We start from the raw sequence: 6,415 nt of genomic DNA, 5'->3' as shown, positions 1-6,415 counted from the left end.
TGTTACAAGGAGGAGGGAGAAAAATTGTTCTCCTTAACCTCTGAGGATAGGACAAGAAGCAGTGGGTTTAAACTGCAGCAAAGGAGGTTTAGGTTGGACATTAGGAAAAACTTCCTAACTGTCAGGGTAGTTAAGCACTGGAACAAATTGCCAGGGGGGTTATGGAATCTCTGTCATTGGAGGTTTTTAAGATCAAGTTAGGCAAACACTTGTCAGGAAAGGTCTAGTTGTTATTCAGTCCTGCCTTGTATGCAGAGGACTGGACTAGATGACCTATTGTGGTCCCTTCCAGGCCTATGCTTCTATGATTCAAAACCTCTCCAGAGCCTTTGTCTTATTACTTTTGTCTTTAGTGATGTCTGGAGCTTTCACTCTTGATTTTTAAAAAACATTTTATATAGAAGGATTATTTTTTTCAAATATATACAAGTGATACAGGAAGATGGGTTCCAACTCAAATTCTGCAAAGAAATTAAATTAAGGGAACTTCAAGAGACTGTCTAAATTAAATGAGCAGCCAGTTTAATAATTGTCCAAAGAACAAGATGGCTAGCATCCTTCCAAAGGAAATGATCATACAGAAGAGAATAAAAATCCTCACAGAAATATGATTTTTAAAAAAGTGAGCGTTTGTGTTTGAGATATCCCTATAACAGATGAGAGGGATGTTATCTGCTAACATTTTAGCTATGGAGCCTTTTTCATGCTGTTGCAGTGATGTCTGTCTGACTCAGCTTATATAAGGGGGGTCTCAATTATAAGTAAAGGTTGTGGTTTTTTGATTTTTAAGTATTTCGGTTGGCCGGAAGAGAGAGTTAGCTCTTCTCTTCTTTTTTCTCTTTTTGTGATTTGATTATTTGTATAAGAAGGGTGTTAACCATCTTGTTGTTTTATAAAGAAATTCAAATAAAAATGTGACGTGTTTGGCTTTGCCTAAGAGGGATTCCATCAACTGCACAGTCTGTTTAGAGGGTTTTTTCCACCTACTCCTTCCTTTCATTATTAGCTATTTCATTTCCCCTTTTGCTGACATTTCAATCACTTCTCATTTTATCAGCACCGTATTGTAGCACTAGCCCTGCAGATGAGACAGGAGTTAGTCTTCTTTTTTGACTGTAATGCCTGCTGCTAGCTGGAAATGAATGTGTTATTGAGAGCTTTATATGACGTATCCTGCCTTTGTCACCTTGAGGAATGAGACACCTGGTCTGGCTCTTAACTGTGGGACATAATGTGCTCTAAAATGGGACATGGTACTAGGTTAGGGTGGTCTTTCTTTTAAGTCACAACATGCTATGATGCTCTATCAGTGGCCCTCTCAACAATTTAATTTCCATGGCAAAGACAGGGAGAGGTCGTGAGCACATGGTACAGCAATTTGTTTTACTTTTTGTCAGTGGCATACAGAAGAGTTGGGTAAGGTGTATGTGGTGCTTTTTGAAGGAAACTAAATGAGTAGTTTGAGCTTTTTTATTATAATGTAACACTGCTTGTAATAGAATTCAGGGATCTATATAGAGCAGAAATTTAGTTTTATATAATTTTCAATCCAAATATGTGGGAAATAAAATAAATCTACACAGAGACATTTCTATTTTTCTGCAGAATAGAAGCCTAATCTCTTACCTACTAGAATGATGGGGAGCCAAAAAGGAACCTAGATAGATAATCCGTGGAGATGTCACTTCCCCCCCCCTCTTGTGAAAGCTTTCATTCAGGCTGAGAAGGCTGTAGCTCATTTCACTAAAATACCCATTAAATCTATATTTGTAGAAGCAATTAACTCTGACAGAAATGTTCAGTGTTTCCCTTGGCATTGCTTGGAGATGCATGTATCAGAATAAAATTGTTCTTCCTTATTGCATTTTTTTCTGTAGAAAAGTCATTGAAGCAAATTCCCTAATTGTGTACACAGACTGATTTTTTGCAGAACCCTAGGCGAGGTCATTGGTATCAGAGACTTTGCTGGAGGACCAGGTTGCCAGAACCTCAGTTGCAAGGATGGGCATAAAGAACGGGTACAAGGCCAAAACTGGAGAGTGCTGGCTAGAAAGAATGCATGACTAGTACAGGTGGAGGGTGTGGTGGTTTAGTGGTTTTGTAGACTGTGCGACCAAAGCAGCTTGTATGGGGCTTGAGTGGAAATTAAAGCTCTGTTCCCAGCAGAAATCCCATTTGACAGTAACAGAAAGACTATCTGCCCTCCATGGAGGTAAATCGTCCTTGTGTTGCTGACAGCTTGTTTTGGCATAAGAAGATGTAATTTACAGCATCATCACTGCATTTGACTGACTATTTTATTATGGCATCACAGGATGTTGTTAGGTTGTTAATGGGATATGGAGCCTTTCATCTCTAGGCTGCTCATTTAAACCCTGCCTATCTAAGTAGTGACATTGCAGTGCAGTTGAGAGGCAATCATCAGAATGCTCTAATTTTTGCCATTTTGTCAACACTTGTTCCACAGCTCTAACCCCTACCTCATCCTCATTTGCTTATGCTCAGCATGTATCTTGTGGGCTTCTGCCCCAGGATGGTCACACTTTGTGCCTGTGCAGTACCTCTGCCCTCCTCCCTCTGCCCCCAGCTCTTAGGTGCCTTTTAAAAAGGTTATTTTGCTCTTCCCCCGTGCTGCTGCAGCAAAGAATATAGAACTAATACCTTGCAGCGCTGTGTGATGGTGCTTGTGCTCTTACAGATGAGGATGTCTGGCATGGATCTGAGGGATTTGAATGCTTTGGCTGATGATGAAGGGGTGTGTGTGTCTGTGTGTGATTTTTAAAACACATACACACACACACGTGTGTGTGTGTGCGTGTGTGTGTGTGTGTAATATAAAACCCTAAAAAACATATATATAAAAAACCCTGAAGAGGTGTAGGTGTGAGAGAGAGATGTCTGAATCCCTACGGGAATTAAAGCAACTGGAAGCATGTGTAGTGCTTGTGTCACAGCTGGGACTGGTATCAGACCTAGCTACATTGCTGGCACCATACGTTAATGTTCTTTGCAGGGTGATATACTCTAAAGGGAAAGGATATGCTGCAATGCTTTTCTCATAAAATGAGCAGCAGCTGCATGAGCACCGAGTCCTTGTAGCATGGTAGGGTAGCTTTCTAGATCTCTCTGATCAAACACTTCTTGCTCGTTAACCCAAAGCATTCTCCTTAGAACGAGTTGGATTTTTTCTTATGCGTTATTTCTGTAAATGGTGTGGTGGTGGTGTAATCTAAATGGCATTTAACGTGAGCACAGTTGTTACACTGTGTTAGAATTTCTATAGCTGCCTCTGAACCAGGAAGGAATCTGTTTGAATTGTGAAGTAGTGTCGTTCATTTTGAAATAGCCTGTGAATGCTGTCTGAACATGCATGATACTGAGCATGTTACAAACACCTCATCCTCAGTGGTTTAATCCTAATTCATATGTGCATGATTTTGGTGGCTCTTGGCACACAGTTATGGCTTGATACTACATTCTTTTCATGTCTGAACTCCCCCTGACTTCAGTGTAGGATTGGAGCCTCAGGGTATGTCTACACTACGAGAGTAGTTCGATTTCACTTAAATCGAATATGTGGAATCGATATTGCAAAGTCGAACGTGTGTGTCCACACTAAGGACAGTAATTCGACTTTGTGAGTCCACACTAACGTGGAAAGCGTCGACATTGGAAGCGGTGCATTGTGGGCAGCTATCCCACAGTTCCCGCAGTCCCCGCTGCCCATTGGAATTCTGGGTCGAGCCGCCAATGCCTTCTGCGTAAAAAAATGTGTCGAGGGTGCTTCTGGGTAACTGTCGTCATCCGTCCGTCACTACCGCCCTCCCTCCCTCCCTGAAAGTGCCGGCGGGAAATCAGTTCGCGCACTTTTCTGGTCAGTGACAGCGCGGACGCCACAGCACTGCGAGCATGGAACCCGCTGCGACCATCGCTGCAGTTGTGGCCGTTGTCAACGCCTCGCAGCTTTTCATCCACCTTTCCCAGAGGCAGATGCAGATAAATCGGGCGAGGAGGCTACGGCACCGCGGTGAGGGCCTGAAGTCTGAGAGTAACACAGGCCTGTCAGAAAGCACGGGACCCAGTACCGAGGACATCACGGTGACAATGGGTCATGTGGATGTTGTGGAACGGCGATTCTGGGCCCGGGAAACAAGCACGGACTGGTGGGACCGCATAGTGCTGCAGGTCTGGGATGAATCCCAGTGGCTGCGAAACTTTCGCATGCGGAAGGGGACTTTCCTGGAACTTTGTGAGTTGCTGTTCCCTGCCCTGAAGCGCAATGACACCCGGATGCGAGCAGCCCTGACTGTCCAGAAGCGAGTGGCCATAGCCCTCTGGAAGCTTGCAACGCCAGACAGCTACCGGTCAGTCGCGAACCACTTTGGCGTGGGCAAATCTACCGTGGGGGTTGTTGTGATGCAAGTAGCCAACGCAATCGTTGAGGTACTGCTCTCAAAGGTAGTGACCCTCGGAAACGTGGAGGTCATCATAGATGGCTTCGCCGCGATGGGATTCCCAAACTGCGGTGGGGCTATAGATGGAACTCACATCCCTATCCTGGGACCGGACCACCAGGCCAGCCAGTACATTAACAGAAAGGGCTACTTTTCAATGGTGCTGCAAGCACTGGTGGACCATCGGGGACGTTTTACAAACATAAACGTCGGATGGCCGGGCAAGGTTCATGACGCTCGCGTGTTCAGGAACTCTGGTCTGTTTAGACGGCTGCAGGAAGGTATTTACTTCCTGGACCACAAAATAACTCTCTTGGGGATGTGGAGATGCCGATAGTCATCCTCGGGGACCCAGCCTACCCGCTAATGCCCTGGCTCATGAAGCCCTATACTGGCGCCCTGGACACTGAAAAAGAACTCTTCAACTATCGGCTGAGCAAGTGCAGAATGGTGGTGTAGTGTGCTTTTGGCAGTCTCAAGGGGAGATGGAGAAGCTTACTGACTCGCTGTGATCTCAGCGAAACCAATATCCCCATTGTTATAGCAGCTTGCTGTGTGCTCCACAATCTCTGTGAGAGCAAGGGGGAGACCTTTATGGCGGGGTGGGAGGTTGAGGCAAATAGCCTGGCTTCTGATTACGCCCAGCCAGACAGCGGGGCGATTAGAAGAGCCCAGCGGGACGCGCTGTGCATCCGGGAGGCTCTGAAAGCTAGGTTCCTGAGTGAGCAGGGTAACCTGTGACTTTTAAGTTTGTGTACAGAGAAGCTGAACCTGCCCCCGTTTCTTTACCCAGTTAATGTTGACTATCCTCTCCAGTTACATACCCCCCTTCACCCCCTTCCAACACACGTTTAAAAATAAAATGACTTCTATTTTGTTAATGGACACCGTTTTCTTTATTACTGTTTTCGCGGGAATGTTTTAAACCTGGGACGCAGACTGTGGTGGGGAGCGGGTGTAGTGTACTGATGCAAATGACGCTTCTAAACTCCAGGAATGACAGGCTCCGCAGTGGTGGACTGGTTGTTTCAAGGGAGCCTGCCAGCTCTCCTGATCGGGACTGCGTGTATGTGGGGGCTATGTGACTTTGTGGCAGGGGGAGGAGGGTTACAGATCCCCTGCTGCGTGGCTCTGTGATCCAGGATAAGGACCGCTGCATAAGATCTGTAACTGCCCTCCCCCGCCACAAAGTCACAGAGCAACCCCGCCCCCCACAGAACATGAAAACCACCTCCCAGACTGACCAGGGTAACTAGTCACTGCACTGTGTATGTGCCCTGCTGCTGGACCTGCCCCCGCCTCTGTACCCTGCTAAAGGTGACTGTCCTGTCCAATTACCAACCCCCTTCCCCCCCTTCAGACAGACTCTCCTCCAAAAGAACATGATGGAAACAGTAATTAACAGAAACGTATATTTTATTAGCAACTACACATGAAACTGGGGGGTGAAACTTGGACGGGGGCTTGTGTGAGGCGGGAAGGAAAGGACTTGTCAAATTTTGGGGAATGAGAGCCTTCTAGTAGTAGAGCAGTCTGCAGGGGTGGAGTGAGAGTTTTCACGGACTCTGACGCCCCTCCTCCTTTGGACTTTGGGTGAGGGGGGTATGGGACTTGGTGGCGGGGGAGGGCGGTTACAGATAGACTGCAGCGGGGCTCTGTCCTCCTGCCTCCGTTCCTGCAGAACATCCACAAGGCGCCGGAGCGTGTCCATTTGCTCCCTCATTAGTCCAAGCAGCGTTTGAGTCGCCTGCTGGTCTTCCTGCCGCCACCTCTCCTCCCGTTCCATGTGTGACCGGTGCATTTGGGACAAGTTCTCCCTCCACTGGGTCTGCTGTGCTGCCTGGGCTCGGGAGCAGCCCATTAGTTCCGAGAACATGTCCTCCCGCGTCCTCTTCTTCCTCCGCCTAATCTGTGCTAGCCTCTGGGAGTGTGATGCCAGGCTGGGTTGGGAGACAGTCGCA

Source organism: Terrapene carolina, unplaced genomic scaffold (genome assembly GCF_002925995.2).
Source record: "Terrapene carolina triunguis isolate 2854851 unplaced genomic scaffold, T_m_triunguis-2.0 Scaffold210, whole genome shotgun sequence".
Lineage (NCBI taxonomy): Eukaryota > Metazoa > Chordata > Testudines > Emydidae > Terrapene > Terrapene triunguis.
The sequence above is the reverse complement of the archived record's forward strand: the minus strand, read 5'-3'. Positions refer to the sequence as shown.